Raw genomic sequence first — 24,103 nt, forward strand, 5'->3', positions numbered from 1 at the left:
ATTCCGAGTTAGCCAGTAGCCCTCTATAAACCTCTTTCCCAAAATATCAAGACTCCCAGGTCCTGGGTCTGAACTGACCCTGCTGTCAAAACACCCCAGAACACTCCCTTTAACAGCAGTGCTGCAGGGAGTTTCTCCCAGACTGACACACAGCATTTGTGAGGTATCCAGGTAGCAACTTCAATTAAATATCATTTCAGCAGGAAAGACCTCTCAAGTGTAACAAAGAAGATATTACAATACCTAAACTTAATCCTTTTTACCAGATTGCCCTACCTTGCTTTGGGTCCATGACTTAGAGTAAGCATGTAATTTTCTGAGGAAGAAAATGACTGATGACAGCATCTTTACCTTAAGTAAAAGTGAAGGAGACAGTCCACTATCACTTTGTTAAGACAAATAGCAATAATCTTTCCTTAAGAGGAAAGAAACCCCTTTGGTAAGCAGTCCTCTCACTTCAGATGCCCCCAACCCAGTGAGGATCTTTATATCCCTCCCTTCCTTTTGGGATTGAGTTTTCCCTCATGAGCAAACACTTCCTGCCACCACCTTCCTGTCAGATGCTTTTTTGGCTGAGACATGCAGACGGCACCCTCAAAGCTGAGATGCCCCAGGATGCTCTCCTTGTGATTGCCATAGCTCGTTAAAGCAGGCAACAGCAATGCCAGTGCTTAAGGACTGCCTGTGTCCCTGACTTTTTTTTCTTCGGCAGAAGCAAAGACATTTCAAGGGAATAGCCATTAATAGCAGATTCCTTGATTCACCCTGACTGGCTGTTAGGAGCCCTGAAGAATTGATACCAACAGCCATGGAGACAGATCCAGAGACCATCTGTAGTGGTTTGAACCTTGTTTTCCCCCAGAGGCTGAAAAAGTGGTAACCCCCAGGGGTGGAGACCCCTGGAAGTTTTGAAGTTCTGCCCAATGAACGCTCCTGCAGAAATGTAAACATATCACAAGCACTGGAAGAGAAGGGTTGTAGTTTGGTTGGTAGAAGAAGTTGCCATGTTGTGAGACCACGAGGAAAGGGGCCTGGAGCCCCTCGGGGCCTCTGGCCCCCCCCAGCCCCAGCTGGGGGCTACAGAGACAGAGCAGAATCAGCGGCAGTGTCCAGAGACTCTGGATAAGAGCCAGGACAGATAAGAACTGAACCGGAGGAAGCAGCAGAAGAGAGAGAGAGCCCGCAGAAGAACTTCAGAGTTCTGGGGGTAGGAACTGTACCAAACCCCCCAAACTCCTTTAAGACCTCCTAGAAGGAGGAAGATGATGGACTCTTGCTTGAAAGAGCTTTGGAGTGCTACAGCACTTGCAGAGAGGAGCTGAGAAGCTCCAAGGCGTCCTGGGAAGCTGGACCGGGACGGAGAAGGAATGCGGGGGGGTTGACCTTGGCCCCCCTCGCTGCTGCTGCTAAGCTAGCAGCCTTGAGGCAGAGCACAGAGCTCTGCAAAGGGGAATTTGAATCCCCTGAGGAAAGGGACTGCCATGAAGACCCCTGAGCTTCGTGGTATGATGTGGTGATGCGAGCTTGTCCCTGCTACGCAGTCCACGGAAGAGAAAGACCCTCGTTTTAGAGACGACGGGCCGAGAGGCCTGGAGACCCCCTTGTGTGTATTGAACAGAGATCCAGCTACAGCAATCCAGTTACTGCTGCATGCATGAGATGAGGAGAACCTGCTGCCTTAGAAGAAGCTGCTGCCCTGAGAGACTGGAAGGGATCTGTCCTTCTTTCCCTCCTGGACTTTTATTTGGAGGGGAGAAGAGATCTGATCCATTGTAAATACTGTATGTCATGGTAGAGATAGTTGTGATCGTGTGTATAATGTGTTATAGTATTTATTTGTACAGTCATTGTAATATATATTCCCTTTCCCCCATTCTGAGTCTGGTTGTGTTTTGTCTGGAAAAACCCATCTCACATTAGGTTGATTTGTGGGAGGGGGGATGGAGCTAGGGAATTGGATTTTGGGCTATCTCAAACCATGACACCATCACATCCCCAGTCACTGACAGTCAGTGGCCTTTCCAGAAATGTCATTGATCACAACATCTGAGAATCAGGAAAGAAAATGTAGAAATTCCTAACATATAAATAAAGGGAAGACGCTTTCCTTCCCTGCTTTTACACCAGATAAATACTTAAGTGCATAAAATTGAGGTCATGTAGAATACGACACTATTATATCAGACATTTTAAACATTAGTTGATGCATCTTTTAAACAAACAAGTGAAAAACAACAGCAAAATTCATTTGCATATCTTATTTTAAATACAGCTCAGTTTCTGTAGTGTATATACATATGTAACTCAACATAATAAGCATGAAAACAGCAGTATGTTTAAAACTGTATTCACCACATGCCCCTGACTTCATTAGTTATTACTAACATGCTAGTTTATATTGGTTCATACTAGTTCTGTCATGGCAAGCTTCAAAGTTTCAAACATCTGTCTCTAGAGGGGAAAAAGCCCCCCAAAGTAAAAACAAAACTTAAAACATTCAGAAAGAATTTTTCCTTTTATCCTCAAATACTGAAATTACCCTTCAAATTGTACTGCCTCTAGACTTGGATGGTCAATATTGATTCAAAGTTTTATACTGCATCACAGACAAACAAGGGATCTTTCATTCCTTCCCCTGATTTTCCTGCTATTAGATCTAACAGACTACAAAATCCCAGACCTCAAACTCTTCAACATTGCATTCCTGTAGTTTTGCACTGCCTCTTAAGCAAGCCCTTGGTTATACAGCTCTTTTCCTAGTTCCTAACTTCATCAAACAACAGTAAACCTAAATAATTCTATTGACTTCAGAAGTCAATTTGGGGATTCAATGCAATTCTGGATGAGGGTCAGAGAGGGGAGAAGGGCTACAAGGGGACCTGGGAACCACAGTGCTCAATACGGCATACTGCACTAGAAAGCATTCCATGATTAGGAATTATAAAGCTCTGGGGAGCTTTTTTGCACACGTACAAGGTACGTGCTTTAAATAAAAGAAAAGCTGAATGCCAAAATGCCTAGAGGGTCAGACAGGCTCTTTGTGAACTACCAGACAGAACTAAGACACTGGAAGAACAGTCAAGTGCCACTGTGAATGTTGCTGTCAGTTATTAAGCAAAGAAATAACACAACCTGCGCAGCAGAAAAGGCCTTGCTTCAAAATGGATATAGCAGCTCTGAGTATTTACGGGTATCCCTAGACAAACCACCTCTCAGCTTGTTAACGGAGGGTTATATGTCTTGGCAAGTCTCTGGAGACTGTGTTGCACAGACTGAAAACATCTTCATAGCAGTTTCAGCTAATAGGCCTTTCTGGTTCCTAATGGCCCCAAATAGATCTTTTCTGATTCAAACATTTTGCTTTCAGCTATCTGAAGCTTGGCGAGTGACCTATCTCCAAAACATCAGCACAGATTATTTACATGTGCCTAGTTTGGACAAACCGGTCAATACAGGGTTTCTTAAATCAAAATAGGTCTGGCAAGAAATCACATCAAACTACAGAACTTCAATACAAAACTACAGAACAGATAAATGGATGCAGTTATCATCTGAATGGCCCAATTCTCAGTGGCAATTACCAAGGTTGTTTGAGCAGGCTTGGCATCCTTCATACCTCGTTCACAAATGACAAAAGAAGCCAGCATTATTCTAAGAAACATTATTTCACAGTCTCTCTGTAACCAAAAGGATAACCACCATAGTTTAAAAAAATAATTAATCATAATTTAGAAAAAAATAAAGAAAAACCAAAACTGCACCCCAAATCAGCTTATTTATACATAGGTCTCTATGGGAAATGATTGAGGAAAAAAAAATCTGCACTTTAACTAACTTATTCTTTACTTATGGGAGCATAAGTACATCTCTGTTCACAATTAAAAAGTCCCAAGAAATACTTCTCTGCTGGCATTTTGGGTAAAATTTTACCAGAGTCTCCAGTCTGTCTAATTGCTATGATAGCATACACAGCCTGCCTCAAAGCATGGAACATATGGCATCCTCAAAGGATTTGATATCATTTTTTCTTTAGAACGTGCAAGCCAGTTGGTCATTGTTATCCCTCTGTGGAATTACTCAAACAGCTGCTACCTTCCAACTAAGAGGTAAGAAAACCTTTGTCTTTTTTGTTGCTGCTAATTTCACTGACACACTTCTGTCATATAATGAGAGTGGGTAATATGCTTATAATGCATTTTAATGTTGCATATTTGATCCATGGTGTAAACAACACTTTCCTGAAGACTGGCACCTACAAAAGGATGCATTTCATGTTGCTTGCAAAGCAATCTGAATCATAAGACCCAAGTTTAAAATTGCAAGATGCTAGTTTAATATGTAAACCTATATGAATAAAGATACATTGTTGATATTCCCTCCTACAGAATCAAAAATGTGACACTTGAACCCACTTATAATGCATAAAATGTGTTGTCTTCAGAAATATTTTAAACTCTTTATCACCAAATAGATTATTTCTTTTAAGATGGGTCTTTACTTACCAAATAATGATTTGCTAAAATGTATTTTCAGGTTATGATTGGAAAGTAGACATGTCTAGTAATACCTTATTTATTCTACATACAGCAGGGTTACAAATTTCATAGTTTTCTGAGCTCTTATCTTCCACGGTTCACAGATCCCATCTCTCCTTGATCATCAGGGTATCTCCCCAAATTGAACTTTTTTTTTCTTTCTATTCTTTCAAACTGACAAATTTTTCATTCTCTTTCAGAAGACTAATGAAATAATAAGTAAAGTGAGAAACAGAACACACCACCAGAAGATACAATGATAAATGACTAAAAACCCAAATCTCACAAAGTAGAGAAAAAAATGGTAATGAGAAAAGGAGATAATAAAATCATGATTGTGCATCACATGTGAACCATATATGAACATCGCAACCTCACTCATGTGATGGGAGGGAGGAGGGAAAAAAAAAAGTTAAAATCAAAAGAGATGCCAAATTTAAAAATTAAGTCATAGGAATGTTCTTAAAGTAATCATCCTGAATCTAGCAAGACAATTGTCCAAGCTTTGTTTTCCCTACTTTTTCCTTCTTTTGAGTCTTAATTGTAGCTCACTTTCTTCATTACACGTATGACCTTTTCCGGTCATATGGAGGAACACTAATGAAAAAGTGTGGAAGAACATTAATGAAAAACAGTTAACAGTTTAAAGTTTCCAGACTGCATGACAACCGTTATTTTTATAGGCTAAAGACTGCAGCCTTATTACAGTTTACTAATAAATAATTTATACTATTATAGAAGAAGTGCATAAAGTTCCTCCTGATACCTCAAAGGCTCACATTAAATCATATTTTCAAAAATGTTATGAATTCCAACACCCCTATATCAAAGAACAACCTGTTCTGAAAAAAAGAAAATAATTTTACTAGATGTTAAATGCCAACAGTACATCCTTGGCCCTGCAACAGATGCAGCAAGCAGCCAATACATTACTGAAAAACACTAACTACAGTAAATTGTACAAAATTACTCAGTAAGGAAAGAATTCACAAAGCATCCCATCCACAATATACAGCCAGTGAGAATCTTTCCATTAACTTCAAAGACTTTTAGATAGCTGCTAACAGACACAGATCAGCAACAGTGTTGGTTTAATGATTACCTACCACCTCCTGCCCCCTTCCGCTCTCCCATCCCCCTGCCCCGTTTCAGATGTAATGGGAAAGGCAGAGACCATACAAGTTAAACGTATGCTAACCTCAGCAAATATAACTTTCAACTATTTCAGAAGTACTAATAATTCAAAGAATTTATTAGAATTCATAATACTCTGGGATACACCCTTTCATGGTTAGATCCTGTGCAAAATTCACAAACATAAAACACCTTAAAAAAAATAATGAGTGTGATGTGATGCACCATTCTTCCTAGACTTTTATAGTTTCTCCCATTCCTATAATCTTATAGAAAGACATTCATCACAATTTTTATGAAAAATATATTTTTTTTATCAGGGCTCCTTCCCACAAAAAACCCAGAAGCTATTAAGTTTTTCTTTTCCACTTACGAATGTAGAGCATTCTTAAGAACATCAAAATCTTTTCACTGGGATCTAAGTTACCTTGAGAACAGACACACATTATTGGCCAAGACATGAAACAGACATTTTTCAATTATTTCAAATTTCAGAAGTTATAAGAGATAACTGCGTACATACGGATGCACATTTACCTTACACGCATTGTATGGTAAGGATATATTCTTGTCTATAAGCCCGTCATCAGCTTGAAAATAAAATTACTAGTGAGGTGACACTATCATTCTCTTATGGCAGAGCCAAAAAGTTCCAGATAATTATCATCATTTTACAATTTTCACTGATGGAAGTCAAGAGTTTCCATGGTACAGAGGGAGAGATTTTCTTGTCAAATCATTTGTAAGATCTATTTGAAAGAAGCTTTACTACATACTTTTCCAAGCATTATTTGCACTTAAGCCTAGTACTGTAGGGAAACCAAAGACATTTAAACAATAATACTTCAGGCAGTTTGCCTGCTTATTAGGTCGTGTAAGTTTAGTTAACTTTGAAAAATAAGTAACCACAATGCATTTATGCATCTTCTGAAATTAAGAGCTTTATAACAAAATTTATCAATCATTTACTCTAATGCCTTAGTAGGCTATGTGAGCTCTAAACAAAAACCATGTTACACGTAACACATGGTTACACCTCTAAGTCTGTATAAAAAACAAAACAAAGAAATGAGCAGACATGCACAGAGGTGACAGTCCTGTCCCCTAAATGTCCTCCTTCTGCCCTACAAGGACACGTTAGGTTTTGGTCTCCCCTGCCAGAAGCCACGTTTTTCATTTTTCACCTACTTCTAAGCAGAGGAAGGAATCCCTACTCAGAAGTGTGCCTTCTAAGAAATAAAACGAAATCAAACAAGCGTTTTGACAATTCATGAAACAAAAAGTCAAAGCTAAAAAGCCGCAGGCTCCTCCAGTAGTGTCAGCAGGTTGGGATGGGGTGAGAAGAATTTCAAGGCTTCAAAAGACAGTTCAAAAGTCGAATCTCTTGTTCCCCAAGTGAGTGAGTGATGGTCTTTCATTGCTGATGACACTGTAATGGCCCTTTCACACCTTTGTGAACTTTCTTCATTAAGTGCCAGCAACCTGCTAAGCAAATGGATGATCTACTTCAGTGAATCTCAGAGGAGGGGACAAATATTTCTTTCAGCAATGTATGTTTCAGCAGCTTCATCCCCTTCACCATCCTTCTTCAGCTCCCACCTCCCAAACTCATTCCTTCTTCTGTATTGCCATCTCCAAAACTACCCTTGAATGTATGAATAATTTTAAACCACAACATTCAGCAAGCAAGCAAGACAGTAGGATAGGACTGTTAACTACCCATCTAAAGGGCTGTGAGATTGCAGCACAGAACTTCAGCCTGCTCTGATCACATATGGATTGCAGTCGGTACTTCTCTCATGTATGCAAGACATCACCCGTAACTTCCCAGGTTACGCACAGAGAGAAGGAAAAAGCTAACACCTCCCTTTCTTGCATATGGCTCTAGCATATGCTAAACAGACAGCAGAATTGTAGAGTGGCAGACGAGGAAGTAAAAACCTCTGTTTCAATCTATGGAGTGAACAGGATCTATTCCAGCAGTTTAATACCAGCCGTTTGTCAAAATATGGTAGACTGAGTTCCTGTGGTAAAACGAGGTAAAGATTTAAGGAATGATCATCTGGCTGACAGCCTGTAAGTCACACTTAGTGCAGTAACTGGCAGCATTACACAGAGAGGAGTCAGAAGGAACGCTGTTCTCAGTTAAAATAAAAACATAAAATTCTTAAACCTCTATTATTACTCTGCAGTATCAGAAAACAAGGAAGTGTTTCTGATCTGTGTTTCTGAGAAACAAAATGACAAAGTCGAGAGAGAGAGATCTAGGCTAGATCATGTCAATGGTACCTAATATTAAAAGGCAACATACTTCCAATTTTAAATTTTTTTGGCTTAAAAATTTCAACTGTTGGCTTTTTTCCAGAGTTGGAAGAAGTAATCCACTGTTCCCATAGTGAAATGGCAAATGATATTGTACTGATGTTTACTCATGTTACTGAACTCTGGATTTTTACCATGGGGGGTTAAAACCAGTTAAAGACATGCCTAATGAAGTTTAGACTTCTGACAGTTTTTGTTCGCCACAAAGAAAGGGAATGTTTGCAACTAAAGAATTTATTCTCACTTTACAGGCATAACACAGAGTTCTGGTCTCAACCCCCTGTGTGAAGAGATACTGATTTTGTGTTATGAGAAATAAATAATCTGGTTTTATTATAAGCAAACTGAATGTAGTGGAAAAACGGAGGATGGTGGGATATTTTTCTCTTCTTTCATTTAATTCCAAGAGTTTTAGGTGCCTCGTGGAGACTGTAAGGTGAAAGGCCCTGTCTGGGCCCGACGCCAGGAAAACATCGCGATTGGGACAGGGAAGAAAATATATGAAAATGGAAAATATACCCTGGCCACATGGCTGGCCTTTGTGTGCAGACAGACCCCCCTGTTCATGTACAGAGGGGTACGTCATCAATCAGTCAGGAGGGAGGGTGACACCCCCTCCTGAATTCGAAAAAATACCTGTTACCTGTTGAATATTTAACATCTTAAGTGGTCAAGAGGGTAAAAACGGGTGTGTTTTTCAAACTGCATGTGCTTTTCCATGCCATGTGACTTAGGATTGCACCCAGCACTGCAATAAAGGATTTTTTGCTGCAATTTTCCTTGTCCTGCAAGTATTTTTTTGCCGTTTCATAAATTGAAAGCAAGGATTTTTCTTACAGTGTGCTCAAATCACAGCTCTGTGTCTGGTTACCTGCAATCAGAGAAAATCAGGCAGGTAGCAAAGTACTACAAGCACTGTGCCAAACCTAGAGTACCTGATAGACATACTTAGCATCATCCCAGCCCATACTGACATATCACCTGTCTTAAGAATCTGTTGAGGAAGAGTAAGGTTTTTCTACAATGCTGATCAAATAGTCACTGACAGGGATGGTCCATCCTTCGTTGGAGCTCCTCAGATCCCAGAAATGCAGTCAGGATCTCTTCCTGGCTCAATTCTCTCAAATAAACTGATCCAGACTATTAAAATGAGAGAAAGAAATCTACTTCCCCCCCTCCCCCTTTTTTTCCATAGGTTAATTTTCTAACAGTGTAGTGAACTGTAGTGATTCATCAAGCATCAGATTCGAAAAACAGTGCCTAGAAGGACAAAATTCCCAGTAAGAAACCCAGGAGGCATGAAAGCCGTCCCCAGCAGCAGCAAGCCATTAGAACACTCTGGCCCTTTTGTATAATCTCAGCCAATGTCCAAAAGGTCAGCAATTATGTTGTTAGCAGTAAGCAGAGAAGAGAGGAAATGGCAAGGAAGACAACTACTAGAAGGTTTTTATACAGACTTTCACAACAACCAGTGAAGTATTAATTCTGCCCATATTTTGCATAGGCAGGCATAAAAGTGATTTTTATAGCTACAGATTAACAATTAAATTTAAAAGCACTACAGAGACACTTTAGTACAGAGCACTAATTTGACAACTTTAGAAGCAGCAAGTAGGTTCAGACAAGGAGAAAGATTTGAGGTTTTATTACTAACTTGGGTGGGAAGCTAAAAAAAAATTGAAAGCAGTCTGACAGATGCCAGAGAAGCAATTGGACTAAGGTAAACTTGGAAGTCCATAAGAGTTGTACAGAAAGCTAAAAACAATTTTATCCCAATCCACTGCTAGCCTGTTCACCCAGAGGGAAGCAGAAAGTTTTGAAGCCCTGAGTCAGGGAAACCAGGCATCCATCCACAGAGCAACTTAAAAACCAAAAGGCTTAAACAAAATAACTGTACACCTTGCTTCAAAAACCATAAACTGCATATTCCAGGCCTCAGAAATATTATGGTCCTTACATTAGAAGCAGTGCAACTTATGGAAATCACTAGGCTACCTAGCTCAAAGCTTCAAGTAAAATAAATAAATAAATGCCTTAGCTTTTAAAAACAAAGAGAACGATTGCAATGTAAGATCTCACAGAGTTAAGAAACCTGTCTAAGATCAGCTTTCAGGGCTTAAACAACAATTCAGGGAATACACACCACTACAGATCTCTACAGGATACACAGTTTTGTTAGTGGTACCATGTCTTGAAGTGCATTTCCCATATGAATTCTAAAAAATAGCACCAGGTTAGGATTCTGTGTTTACTGCTTCCTAGGGGTCCATAATTTATAAATGAAAATATAGTATTTGTTAAAAATGAAGAACCAGATCCTTCAGCTTGTCTCAGGATCTTAGGCAGAATGACAGTTCCTTCCTTGCATCATTAATTAAAAGGAAACACATCTCCTAAGATGATACTCTGGCTCAGCTATCTAGTAATTTCATCATATTCCAACTGCATTCTCCGTTTCATCAGCACAAAGAGCCTCCAAAGAGTTTGCACAGGGATAACTTGCAGCTGTGTATATAATGTCAATACATGCTATACCAAAAATGGACTAAATCCAGCTTGCTTGTTTTCAGTTACCTCTCATTCTTCTTAGCTTTTGACAGCAAACAGTAGGACAAACTTTGATTTTTGTCTTTGTAGGGCCTTTTTGTTTTCTTTGGTTTTTTTAATAAACTAAACCATCCAGATACAGACATGATATCACAAAATGAACACATTTAAGGGGAATAAAGTATTTTGTAGAATCACCTATCAGCCTAGAATTGCAATTTTAAAATCAAAGTTACGTGATAACCATTTTCTGCAAATATATAAAACTACCTGGAAACCATACTTAATTGAGCAGAAATGTAAAGCAGCTCACTTTACTGTACTCTATTGATGTCATATAATGAAGATTAAAAAACATAAAAAAGTGCATAAAGGGAATACTGGGAACAGTCTGGCAGAAAAGGTGGAGATAACTGATGGGGACAGAGAGAAAAGGAAAATATACTAACTTAATTTTCCCCTTTGACCCAAAATCTATACTAGTATTTATAAAGACAGACACAATTGAGTGTATTTAAACACCTTAAATAATAATATACTAAATAACAAAATAGTAAATAAAACTTATTTGTGATGTCAACATCAGAAACTGAACTGGAACTGTAATAAACTGGAACAGTGATAGATTCAGCCAACACAAAAGTGTGCATATACCTCTTCTTACTGTTTCCATCACTAAACAAATTCATGCCCAGTTTTATGTAGTCACTAGTCCCAGTTGCTGTTAAAAATCCACACATCATCAATCAAGCTCAACTGCTCACACAGAATGTATTATTGGAAGGTCAGTATAACACTGGACAGCCAAGGTAATGTTGATGAGAGAAAGATTATAAAATAAGTTTGACATTTTTATGCTAAATCAATACTGAGTGATGTGTGGATAAAAAATTAATTTATCCCAAAGTGATAAACTACCACTGCTTCAATCATTGCACAGAACAGCCTGGGCAGCTAGCCTCACATTTTCCACAACAAATCTGTGTCCCTCCATAGGCTACACATAACCTATTCTGTGCAGAAAAGAACTTCCCATACACTGCAGTTTGCAAGTGGAATAAATCAATCTCAAATTTAAGCTGATAACTGCTACATAAATTAAGAATGGATTACCATAGCATTCAGACAGTCATTACTAGCTTTCCTTAAAAAAAAAAAAGGCAGTAATCCTACTACAAGACTTTTCAAATACAAACCCACTAAAATCCATAAAAGAAATGTATTACCTCTTTACTAGACAAATTACCAAACAACATAAAAATCTCTCTGTAGGACTACTCGAATACATATTTTACCTAAGCCTTCTCCATGGAAAACTTCAATTGCATCAGTCTTATGTTCACACTTGACTTGCTTTGTGTACCATGGGTCTATACTACCTCTCAGCTGGAAGGTCAACAAACAGTTGAGAAATTATCAAGAGCAGCTTTTTTAATCATCTTCCAGCACAAAGAGTCTAGTGTTTTCAGTCTGATTCAGAATTTTGACAGACTTCCTAAGAGCCCAACTGTGGTTAGGGCTGGTTTCACCTTGTCCTCATACAGACCACAGAAACTTTACTATCAGGTGCTACACCTCAGCTGAGATGCCATAGCTGAGAAATAAGCGCTGGACATTATAACTACATGACACACAGAGTATGTTCAGTCAGGAGATCAGGTCCTTGGTCCATTATGTTCACGTTATTGCTCTGCTCCATATAGGCATATAGTGGATGACCTCCAGGTCAATACAAGGCATGCCAGAGTCCATAATAAAGGCACAGCCAAAGACTGTTCACACTCCTTCTGTGCACTAGATTAGAGAGAAAAAAAAATATTATGTTGAAGAAAATTTTTTTTCATATTGCATACCGATTTTCAAATTATGATCTGTCAAATGTGGTAGTAGTTATCCATGTACAATATGAAATAATGTTTAAAAAAATCCCACAGTGTAGGTAGAGGAATATCACAGAAACTTATAAATTACCTTCTGAGAGAAAAAACATTTATGTTGAACATACATTGTACAGAGAGTAAGGCATGTCAATATCAACTAAAGGAAAGGAAGAACTCTGATGATGACCTGAAAGAACTATAATTCACAGGCTGAAGAAAGTGAGTTACTCAAATACAGTCTTACAGAACATGTCTTAAGACATTCTCCAGGTAAGGTTGCTAAAAGCAAACAAATAAAACAACACAAACAAACAAAAAGCATACTTAAACCAGACAGTTGCTTCAAGTAAAAGCATAAAATCAGGATGATCAAAACATAAGAGCTTCTGTTACTAGACTTCAAATCTTTTCAAAAATATATCTTCTCTAGTCAGCTGAATATAAGAAATATCTGATTGAAGGAAAAAAACACTCTGACTGCCAGACAACCACACTGCCTTGATTCCCATGAATATAACTTGTTCTCCATGATGAGAAAGGGGAATGGCACAGAATTTCTGAAAACCTTCTGATAAAACTGGGATTCATGGGCTTCTCAGGCTGCTTGCTGCATCACAGGGAGATGCAACTTTGGGAGACTGTAATTAAGATCAAGGGCTGATGATCTTTAAGGTCCCTTCCAACCCAGACTATTCTATGATTCTATGACTTTCAGGCACTGAGCAAAGTCAAGGAAGATCATGGTCCTCATGTAGCTCACCATATATTGAGCAAAGCACATGCTCTGGCAAAAGCCTGTGTAAAATTGAAATATTTGTACTTCTCTGACCTAGCATCTTCCAAAAAAAATTGTTTCCTTCAGTCAGTAGAGTTTTAAAACAATTACAAACAATTACAAAGTCACTCAACTATTAAGTGGAAGAGTTAGAAATAATGCTCTGCAGTCTCTGCCATCTGTAGTTGTGGTCTGTTACCACAAAATCCTTCTACTAAAATTTCCACCTGCTGCTTTTTCCAGACTCTCATGATTTCTTAGCTTCCATGAGGACACACAAGACTGGGGAGCTGATCTTGTTGGGTATAAAAAATGGTAAAAAATGGAGAACACTTTGTTTCATTTTACTGGGTTGTTTTTCAGATGGATCAGTCCCTTAATTTGGTCACTGCACTGACCACACCACACTTCTGTCAATAAAGATGAATGGTTGACAGTGGGAAGGGGCATCAGGGAGCAGCAACATCAATCTGATCCTGCCAGAACATTTTACAACAGCAAATCACAGACTTTTCATTAAATTAATTAACCTTGATTTAATTAACAAGTGAATTAAATCAGTTCTCTTTCAGAAATGAAAACCCATGTTGCCAATAAGATCCTAGACTCATGCCAAGCTCACATCCTAAAGTGCTACATCTGCTTTTGAGCAGACACTTTAGGCAAAGGCTAGTAGTATTTAACAAGGTCAGAATCTCTCAGTGTCACGAGGGCTTATAAAATCATACATCTCTGCATCTGAAGCCCTCTGAATTCCTGATGTGAAGAAAAAAAACTCATGTGCTGCATCCTCCTGCTGTACATCCTCCTGTACTGCCTTTTAGGCATAGAACTAAGTGATTACTGCTAGCTCAGGAGAGACCTGCACATGTTCTCTTGTGGAGGGCAAATATGCAGTGACAGAACAAGGAGTAATAGTTTTGAACTGAAAGAGAGCAGGTTTAGATTATATATTAGAAAGAAATTTTTTACTACAAGAGGAGTTAGGCACTGGTACATGTTGCCCAGAAAACTTGTGAATGCCCCATCCCTGGAAGTACTCAAGGCCAGGTTAGATGAGGCTTGGAGCAACCTGGTCTGGTGGAAGGTGTCCCTGCCCACAGCACGGGGGTTGGAACTAGATGGGCTTTAAAGTCCCTTCCAATCCAAACCATTCTATGATTCTATAACATGTCACTGCAGTCCCCAACAGCCTCACATCTGCTTTCCATAGTTATTCAAGAGGTGGAAATATGGTTTTGAAATTTAAGTTGATTATTAATATAATCTTTTCTGAGAACAGAAATAATATGATTACTCAATGTTACACTTAGTAGGTTGCCTCAGGTGAGAGGAAGTGTATATCCATATATCACGTCTGTGGATTCTCTTCACCGTCTTTTACGTTTATCTTTTACATTATGAATCCCTTTTACTTCATAATTCCCTTTTACTTCTTAGCAATGCTTTGCTTGGGGAACATTACAATACATCATTAAGCATCTTTCATGCTTGTGCAAGTGCTCATATCCTTAGTCTTAATTCTTCATTAAGACAACTATCATCTGTTGTTCTGCAGGATGGAGTTTTTAAACCAGAAATAAAAATGCATCAAAATGACCTCATATTTTAAAACTACAAGAATGATGTAACTAAGGTAATCGCTTCTCTAGTATTCTGCATTCAATCCTACACAAAATCAATAGTGAGAAATATCACTAGACAAAATGATACAATGCTGATAGATTATGTGTTGATTTACATGAACGTCAACATATTGGGAAACATTACAAACCATTTAATCTACCACCAGAGTAGAGAACATTTAGGAATGAAAAAAGTACCAACAGTGCTTCATACATACAATTTGGCTTTAGGGACCAGATGTATTATAGCTTCCATATGTCTCAGCCTACTAAATGCCTTTTTAATGGCAAGTTCTTGCAGAGCAAAATCTGCACAGTTGCTTGGGTAGTCTGTCAAAAGGTGAAATTTGCCCTGAACTTTATTTCAACGATGCTTCTCTATGTTCTGGGAGCCCCACAGAGGTCAAAAAAGGGACAGAAGCATCTGAGTGTTATTTCCTAACACAAACCGTAATAAGCCTTTTTGGATATTCCACAAATGTCAAGGGCATTAAACATAGATTATTGTTCTTATGACTCAGTATTTCAGGCCATACTGATTAAGTATGTTGAAACTTCCCCCAGACAGCGGTAGATCATTAGTACTGGAGCACTACCACACTAATTACACATTTGTTTATCAGAACAAAACTGTTGCAAGAAATTGTCCCTCAATCAACAACACTCTGGGTGCTGCAGTTCCTCAGGCCTTTCAAATTCAGAACATTTTTTCTTCTTGTGTACTGGCTCTAAAGGGCCCAAAGACCTCCAGTGAAATGAAACCTAGCAGAGTCCTAAGTTTCACTGTAAACGCAGAAGTTCAGAACAAACAAGGCACAGAATATTCATACATGAAAATTATTTTTTTCCAAGAGGAATAAAGGGCAAAGCAAGTGTTACTTGGGGTAACTCAACATGCCATTTGGTACACACCGCTACTGATATCTCTTCTTTAAGTTCCCTGACATGTATTGTTCATCAAGTCAACATAAAAAAACCCATGTTTTGTAAAATAATTATCATTCCTTCAAGGCCAACGATGCTTCAATGATGTAAAGGTCAAACTTCTATTTTTATAAAAATTATCTGGATGTAAAGGATCTAAACTCTAATTGAAATCTGATAGGATTTAGAGTGGTTCAGCTGTTTGGTGATAACCTATTCAGGTGTTCTCTTTGGCAATGTTTCTTAACTCTAAGTTTTTACAGGTACTTCACTGAATGACAGAATAATTAGGGCTGAAAGGGACCTCTGGAGATCATCTAGTCCAACCCTCCTGCCAAGGCAGGGTCATGTACGGCAGGTTACACAGGAATGTGTCCAGATGGCTTTTGCATGTCTCCAGAGAGGGAGACTCCACAAGCTCCCGGGGCAGCCCGTTCCAGTGCTCTGCCACCCTCAATGTAAAGAAGTTCTTCTTCATCTTGAGGTGGAATTTCTTATGTTTTAGTTTATGGCCATTATTCCTTATCTAGTCTCTGGGCACCATTGAAAAGAGTCTGGCACCATCCTTTGAGATATTTATATGTTTGGATGAGATCCCCTCTCAGTCTTCTCTTCTCTAGATTAAACAGGTTTAGCTCCCTCAGTCTCTCCTCATAAGAAAGAGATGCCAGACCCCTAATCATTTTTGTGGCCTCCAGTGGACCCTCTCCAGTAGCTCCTTGTCTTTCTTTAACTATGGAGACCAGAACTGAACACAGTACTCCAGTTATGGCCTCACTAGGGCCAAGTAGAGGGGGAGGATCACCTCTCTCGACCTGCTGGCCATGCTCTCCCTGATGCACTCCAGAATAACACTGGCCCTCCTGGCTGCAAGGGCACACTGCTGGCTCATGATCAACTTATCATCCATCATCCAGGTCCTTCTCTGCAGAGTTGCTCTCTAGTAGGCCAGACCCCAACCTGTACTGGTACTTGGGGTTATTCCTCCCTAGGTGCAGGACTCTACACTCGCCCTTGTTGAACCTCATTAGGTTTCTCTCTGCCCGATTCTCCAGCCTATCAAGATCCCACTAAATGGCAGCACAACCATCAGGTGTATCAGCCACTCCTCCCAGGTTAGTATCATCAGCAAACTTGCTGAGAGTGCATTCGATCTCTTCGTCCGGATCATTGACAAACAAGTTGAAGAAGACCGGACCCAGTATTGATCCCTGGGGAACACCACTGGCTACAGGCCTCCAACTGAGTTCTACTCCACTGATCACTACCCTCTTGAGTTCTGTCATTCAGCCAGTTCTTGCTCCACCTCATTGTCCATTCATCTAACACACATTTCCTGAGCTTATTTATGAGGATGTTACGGGAGACAGTGTCAAAAGCCTTTCTGAAGCAAGGTAGATACCATCCAGTGCTCTCCTCTCATTGATCCATCCTGCCATGTGATCATAGAAGGCTATCAGATTGGTCAAGCATAATTTCCCCTTGGTGAATCCATGCTGACTACTCCTGAGGAGTAGTCTATACTTAGCCAAGTTTCTAGTGCAAAGGCAATGTGGTCAAAAAAATTACCTCAGATCTGCTGCATGTTATTAAGTGCATGCACAGGGTGTTCACTGTGGTGACTTTAAGCAACTGTAACTTGATTGCATACTTGATACCACAGAGTAATATTTCTACCTGTATAAAAACATGGATTCAAGATGTAAGACCAATTTTAAACATGGAAAAATGTTGAGACAGAAGTTTCATTGAACTGCTTTTCCTACTAGGAAAAAAGATTAAATTAGGATACATGAAGGGGTAGTTCTGTTGTAACTTCTCAAAACAAACAGATCCTTAAACTCATGTGCATGTAATTGCTAATACAGTTAAGTGCATGGACAAATTTCCAAACTTCCAAGGCAAGCTGGAGATTCCTAAAGCGACAGTCTGTAAAGGCAGTTTCAGGTAGGAAACAGATTTTCACTGTAATGCATTGTCATGGCTTATCAAATAGATCAAATACCACTGCAAGTGAAAGAAAACCTTTCTTATTTTTTGAGTGCCAAAGATGGCTTTTCCCTACCTACCACCTGCAACAAAACTCGATCTGAAGTACCTTCGAGAATATTCAGCCTCTAATTGTTATTTTCCAGCTTTCAGAATCCTGAAGTGAGAAATCATATTACTGTCAATGACACTAAGTTTTCAAACAACTACCCTCTAAAAAAACCCTGCATGCATATTTCACACTCAGAAAAATAAATCTCCTTCAAACTCATGAGGAAAACAAAATAGTTCCAGATACAATGTTTAAATTATTCACTAGATTTATAAGATGCCTCACACAGACTTTACCATAGTTGCCAGTTAGTTACCCTGAAATTACAGTTCAATACCCAGACATTCAGTCTAAACAGCATAAGGGACATACATGGAAAGAGAGATCATTTTGAGGGGTTTGGTTGTTGGGGTTTTTTTTCTTGTCGCTGCAACGGAGATATGATCCTCTTCTTATATTGGTTTAAAAAAAAAAAGTTGTTATATACATTTTATTCTGGAGCAAAAGAATAGGAAAAACTCCCATCACATCTGCTTTGCTAGTCGGTGAGGGCCGTTTCTAAACTGAATATTGCAAGTGGAAAGTTTCACGTTAAAGTCTCATTACTCTTAAGTTCTTCTCATATTAACCAAAAACTCCTGTTTCCTGTCATGAGTATGCTTATCAGAAATTAGAAAAAGTACAAATATTATGAACGACAGACTTTGCACCTGGCACACTCTTCTAAAGCATCACATCTGTCTTATTACAGTGTTATTACTTATTACAGTGTTAAACCGCATGTCTTATCACAGTAACTAGTTATTGCCTTTCTCCCCTCTGTCAATCCTTGCACATTAGTTAATTTATTAAAACCTTCACACATACCAGATCTTAAACCTTTAAATATGTCAAAGACCACTCTTCAGCATGTGTTTTGTTTCTCAAGGAAACTAAGAACAGTGAGATAATTTTGCAGTAGCTTGGGCTTGCATCAAGCACTGAAACAGATCAGAGTTGCACTAGCATAATTACAAATCAAACACTCTGTAACAGTATCTTTAAAACTGGATGTAAGGTATTTTCACTTAATACTCTTGAAGTAGTATGACAAGCACAGCACCTCCGTTGATAAGGGCCAAGGCCCTATGCCAATACATGGCGTATGTATTATACTTAATTTTGCTGTCTCTGAAACTAAGTATACAGGTCTGCACCATCTATAGAAAAAAACGCTTATGAAATGAGATATGGCTTCTAGATAAGTAATTAATATTTGCAATCAGCAAAATTTCTTTAGAGTCATGGAAGAAGAATTAAAACAATTAAGAATTAAAACATGCTCAGTAAACAGGCCATATTTCTAGTGGTGTGCATCATCTAAACCATAAGAATATGCCAGGTTTTGTTCTGGAGCAGGCTTTTCTGTTTTACCAAAGAACATGCAAACAACCTCACTCAGAAGTAGGACTCAAACAGGTCAGACTGAATTGAAATATGTCCTCTCATTCAAGAAGTTCTGTGAATTTAAGAGACTGCCAGTACTTAGTTTGAACATTTTGAAAACCTTCTGTGCATTCCCTTCCATCTACTTCAATCTGGATAGGAGACATGAGACTTAGTGACAAGACTTCTCAGCCCTGTCTTTGATTTAAGATGATATATGTGGTGTTATTTTCAGAACTCTAGATTCCTACACACTTCTATATTAAAAACAGGTTATTGTGTTTTAAGTTATAGTGATTAGATTTGCTTGTTTATTCAGAAGGTATGCTCCCTGTGAGTAAATTAACTGGAGTGAAAGAAAATTGTTTTCTTGTTCACTTACCTAGACAACTCTTCAAAATTTTATTGAACGCATAACATTTTGTATTTATATAAATACCATCATTAAATTACTTTACTTTTACAGAAAAGCTTGTACCATTTTGCTTATACAGACTGCAAGTGAACTAGTCTTGCCCTCAGCGTTTACCCTTCAAACTGTTCCGGCCAACTGGAAAAGGAAGTGTGGTGCAGAGAGAAAATACAATACAGAAGATATCCTTTTCATGCACGTAAATTCTGCTTTTTTCTCCCACTTGAAAACAATGTCTCTAAAGATAAATTGTTCAGAGTACACATGCAAAATAGGGAAACTTATCTGAACTTCCTCAATAAACTGATAAAAGGTCTGTTATTAAAGCAGTCAAATAGATTTACACAGTGTAGGAAAACGCTTAAGCAAGAAGGATTAATTACTACTAAAGTGACTCCCAAACCATTAAATTTTATCAAATGCACTTTCTTTGATCAGACAGTTTTTGACAGCTGTCAAAATGTTAAGCTTTAAAAATATCACCAAGCTTAGAACTACCTCCAGAGGATTTTGATTTTCGTATTAACATCCCTGTAAGGTTGGCACTATCAGCTTTGCACCGATAATTTTCTTATTTTCAACAAATTATTAGTGAATAAAGGTCTAAGATATAATGCAATAATGAAAGAAGACTTGAATTAGGGTTTCGGAGTTAACAAAATGATCTGGCAAACATTAAAATGCAATTCATCAGAGTATCACAAGTCTCACACAGTTCCCACAGCTTCTTCCTGCTGAGTAATGACGACTGTCTGAAAGGTAACAAGAGTACGACAGTTTGATAATATTACAGCATGATCACTGTGACAATGCTCATGCGATTGCATTTTGCACAGCTATTCAGTCATTCAGGTGGGGTGCTTAAGTAGACTGCTGACATGTGAAAACAATGCTTCTTTGAACATTTTAGTGAAGCACTTATCCTGCAAATGTCATTGTTGTTTTGATCATGGTATTCATAAAACGGTTAAGGGCTAATGGAAGCTCCAAGTGAACTCTATGCAATCCAAAACAAACAAAAAAAAGTCTCTGAAATATTATCAGCTTTCTACTGCACTATATTATAGTGTTGCAGAACAGCACAATATCCTGTGCCTTACCCAAAGCATCATGCTAAAATAACAAGTTACTCTGACTTCCCTCCAGTTTTATTCAGCACACATTATACTTCTACTAAAATACAGAGCACTACCTCTTTATACAGAATTTTTTAGCAAGAGTCTGTCCCCATTTATGGGAGAAACAATTTTAAATCACCTTCTCAAGAGAGAAATCTAGGAGGAAAATGTTCTATTAAAAATGTTTCTATACAAACTGTTGCATCCAACATGTTCAAGCTTTATTCTGTATAACAGTATTTTTCCTTGATGCACGTACACATTGATAAATCAAGTTTCTCCTAGGTTAAACCCTGTGAGAAACAGATTCATTTGTATTCCCTCATCTTCACAAAATCTATTTGGCCCAAGATGCAGGACCAGTAGTAGCCAGATCTAATAGACCAAAGACCACTCTACAATACAAAGGAAAACTACATACCACTGGAAAAGACAAATATCTGTCAATGGAATTAAGGCCCATTGCTGAACTTACTGAGTGAAACATAAAGACTATTTGAAAATTATATTCTCTGACTATAAACAAAACATAGGATTTTTGAGTTTACTTACAATGAGAAAGAAGTATGAATGCTCACCTAGGACCTAACACTAAAATCAGTAGATCAAGCTGAAAGAGAGGTAATTTTTAGAAAGTCATTGTAAAATGGCTTGGGAAAAAATTCAGAATTGTTCTGCTGAAGACTACTGTCACAGTCATTTACAAGACCTGTGATAGAGTTGCCTTGTGATTCCATGCTGTAGGATCCTAAGCAGGACTCAGTGTCCCCAGCCAAGGTACCACGCAGCCTTCTCATTCCTCCACACCCCACCAGCCCCTCAGGTACAGGCTGGTCAGAGTCCCAGTCCCAGAAGAGTGGGAAGTCTCCAAGTGCTGCCATCCCTGAGCGCTCCTTCCACAACCAGAAGCTCAGTCCTCATCTTGCTTGTTCTGAAGGCTGCAGAACAGCCCACAGGAAGCATTGAAAACAACTAAATAACAACCAGCATTGCTCACATTTAATCCAGCAAGCTGTCAGTGATGGGAATTTCACTGATTAAAAAAACAAACTTGTAACTTTAATTTGGTGAAGTGACCCAAGTAAGTGTTAGAGACCTTTTTGCTTGCTTTGCCTGAAAGTTTTCCACTGAAACCCTGGATGAGGATATTTTTCAGGCAGCTGTAGTGCCTGGGTATATACCTCTACTGTCCTGCAGCTGCTGCCTTGAGAGATGGTGGCAGATTTTGCTGTAAGAGTCCATTGGCCTACTGAAGTTGCATTAGGAGGCTAAAACTTGTGCACAACAAAATCTGGCTCAGTTTCCAATTTCTTTCGAAAGTGCAAAAGAAAGCATTCATCTCAATGAATGTTTGGAATCTGGTTTCTTTTAAAGTACTACACTGACTTTGCAAGATCAACAACCAAACAAATAAGGCAAATGATTACCACATCTCTGATTTAGACAAACTGGAAGCAGTGACTGGATGCTTTCCACAAGAAGACCTCCATGACATGCTAGCTTTCCTCTGGAAAAGTAAGACTTTTCAGTCCTACATTAATAAAGTATTTGTTTTGGGTTATTTTTGAGTTACAACAGACTGCCAACACAAAACTGGTGTTTTGTCAGTGAAGAAATCCATTGCAGTACTGAATAAAAAAACCCACAAAACAAAACAGTACACTTTAGATAGAAATTTAAAAAGAATGAAACTGCCAGTTATGAATTCTTCTTGTAAAACAGAAGAGTGTTTACATCAGTAAAAGAGGGGTGGTGGAGATTAGAATTCAGATTAAGATATGACCAGATGCATGGACGTAACCACGTGAGAAGTAAAAGTAGACCACATAGCAAGAAATAACACAGAAACAAATCATTAAAAGCCAGTTAGCATCCCAAAGAGGAAAGATAGGCAATGCAGGAACAGATTGATAATTATAAACTGTGAAAAGAACATTATGATTACAAGATGATAATGCTGCATAGATGAAAACTGTTAAAAAACAGCAAGTCAACAAAATACAGAGAAAACCAAGATAAGTTAAAAACATCTTCAGTATGTGAAAAATCTTCTGCCTGCAGAAGATTTAGCATTTACTTTCTTCATTTCTAGCTTTACACTTTCTCTGGCTCACAGTATCACATACATAGAATCCTTTGCTCCAGTGAAGAAGACAACCATCACACTTTGTATAACAACCTTTACAGTAGAATTTGGTGTTGATCTTGTACTTAACAACTCTCTTCACTGACAAAAAGGCAGCTATGCAAGCAGCTTCACCATTCAGCCAGGTAAGTCTGACTGCCACGGCTAACTGTGCACTCAGCACAGGCATATTTATCTATTCATGGTATGGCAAATTAAGCAGTTTAAAAAAACCCAAACAAACAAACAAAACCAAAATAATATCTGCATTCCATCCCTCAAAAGTTTAGCTCCCCCAAACAGCAAATTATATCAGACAAGCAAAAACACTAATCTAGAATATGAGGCCAGACAACAGGATAGGAACAGGACTAACACTCTGCCTCAGTGGCAGGTAAGTAAATCATACTAATTTAGCTGAATCATGAAAGCACATTTGAAAATCCTAAGGATTTTCCATGTCAGCTAAAGATCTATCAATGAAACAGTCATAGATAGGAATATAATTAGAAGTTGAGTAGCTTTCTGTAAGAGCTTTGTCAAAATACACCTCTCTGGCATTATCCATTTCTATGTAATACAATGCCACTGGACTAAGCTCTATGTGTATTTTTGATGAGTTTGTCACAAGTTAAGTTAAACTTCAGGCCTTCCCCAGCCTTCCCCATCACCTGCTACATCCTGCAGCAAGCCCAAGGTCACTAACACTCACCTGGAACTCTTGGCAGCTGGCATCTCCAGAAACACTGGACCCTTAAAGGAGCTGAATCGGTACTTCCGGATTTTAACAGTCTTCAAAAACTTAGTGTCCAGTAGGTCACACTTGAAATTTGGCCAACTTCACAGCCTCCACAGGAAGAGGATGAAGTAATTACATTTAAAGTGGCGAATAGACTTTCCCTTAGCTGCTTTCTCCCCTGGCCAGGAGCTGTTAACAACAAAATCTCTTCCAAGTTTTGAAAGCAAGTTTATCCTCAGGCTGCTGAGGATATCAGCATAAAGAGTCACATAAAGAGTCATTGAGGGATCGGGTACTCGACAGCCCCTTGTAACAAGCAGGTGTCGTTTGCTCCTTCTATAGCTTCCTTTACAGCTTTGGGCTATAAGTATTTCCCGAGAACTCGGATAACGCCAGGCACACTGTCTGCAGTGGGTTACAGGTATCCACCTGGGTGACAAACAGGATACGACAAAAATTTGTGTTCTCTTGCATAGTAGCCCATGTAAAATCTCACACAAT

At 38.7% G+C, this 24,103-nt stretch overlaps 1 long non-coding RNA gene across 2 annotated transcripts in view; it reads right to left on the reverse strand.

Annotated features, from left to right (window-relative positions):
• LOC113959642 overlaps positions 1-24,103 on the reverse strand; it is a 138,064-nt gene that overhangs the window by 22,382 nt on the left and 91,579 nt on the right. The gene's annotated exons all lie outside the window — the stretch shown is intronic.

This window comes from Corapipo altera, unplaced genomic scaffold (genome assembly GCF_003945725.1).
Source record: "Corapipo altera isolate COAL_440 unplaced genomic scaffold, ASM394572v1 1, whole genome shotgun sequence".
NCBI lineage: Eukaryota > Metazoa > Chordata > Aves > Passeriformes > Pipridae > Corapipo > Corapipo altera.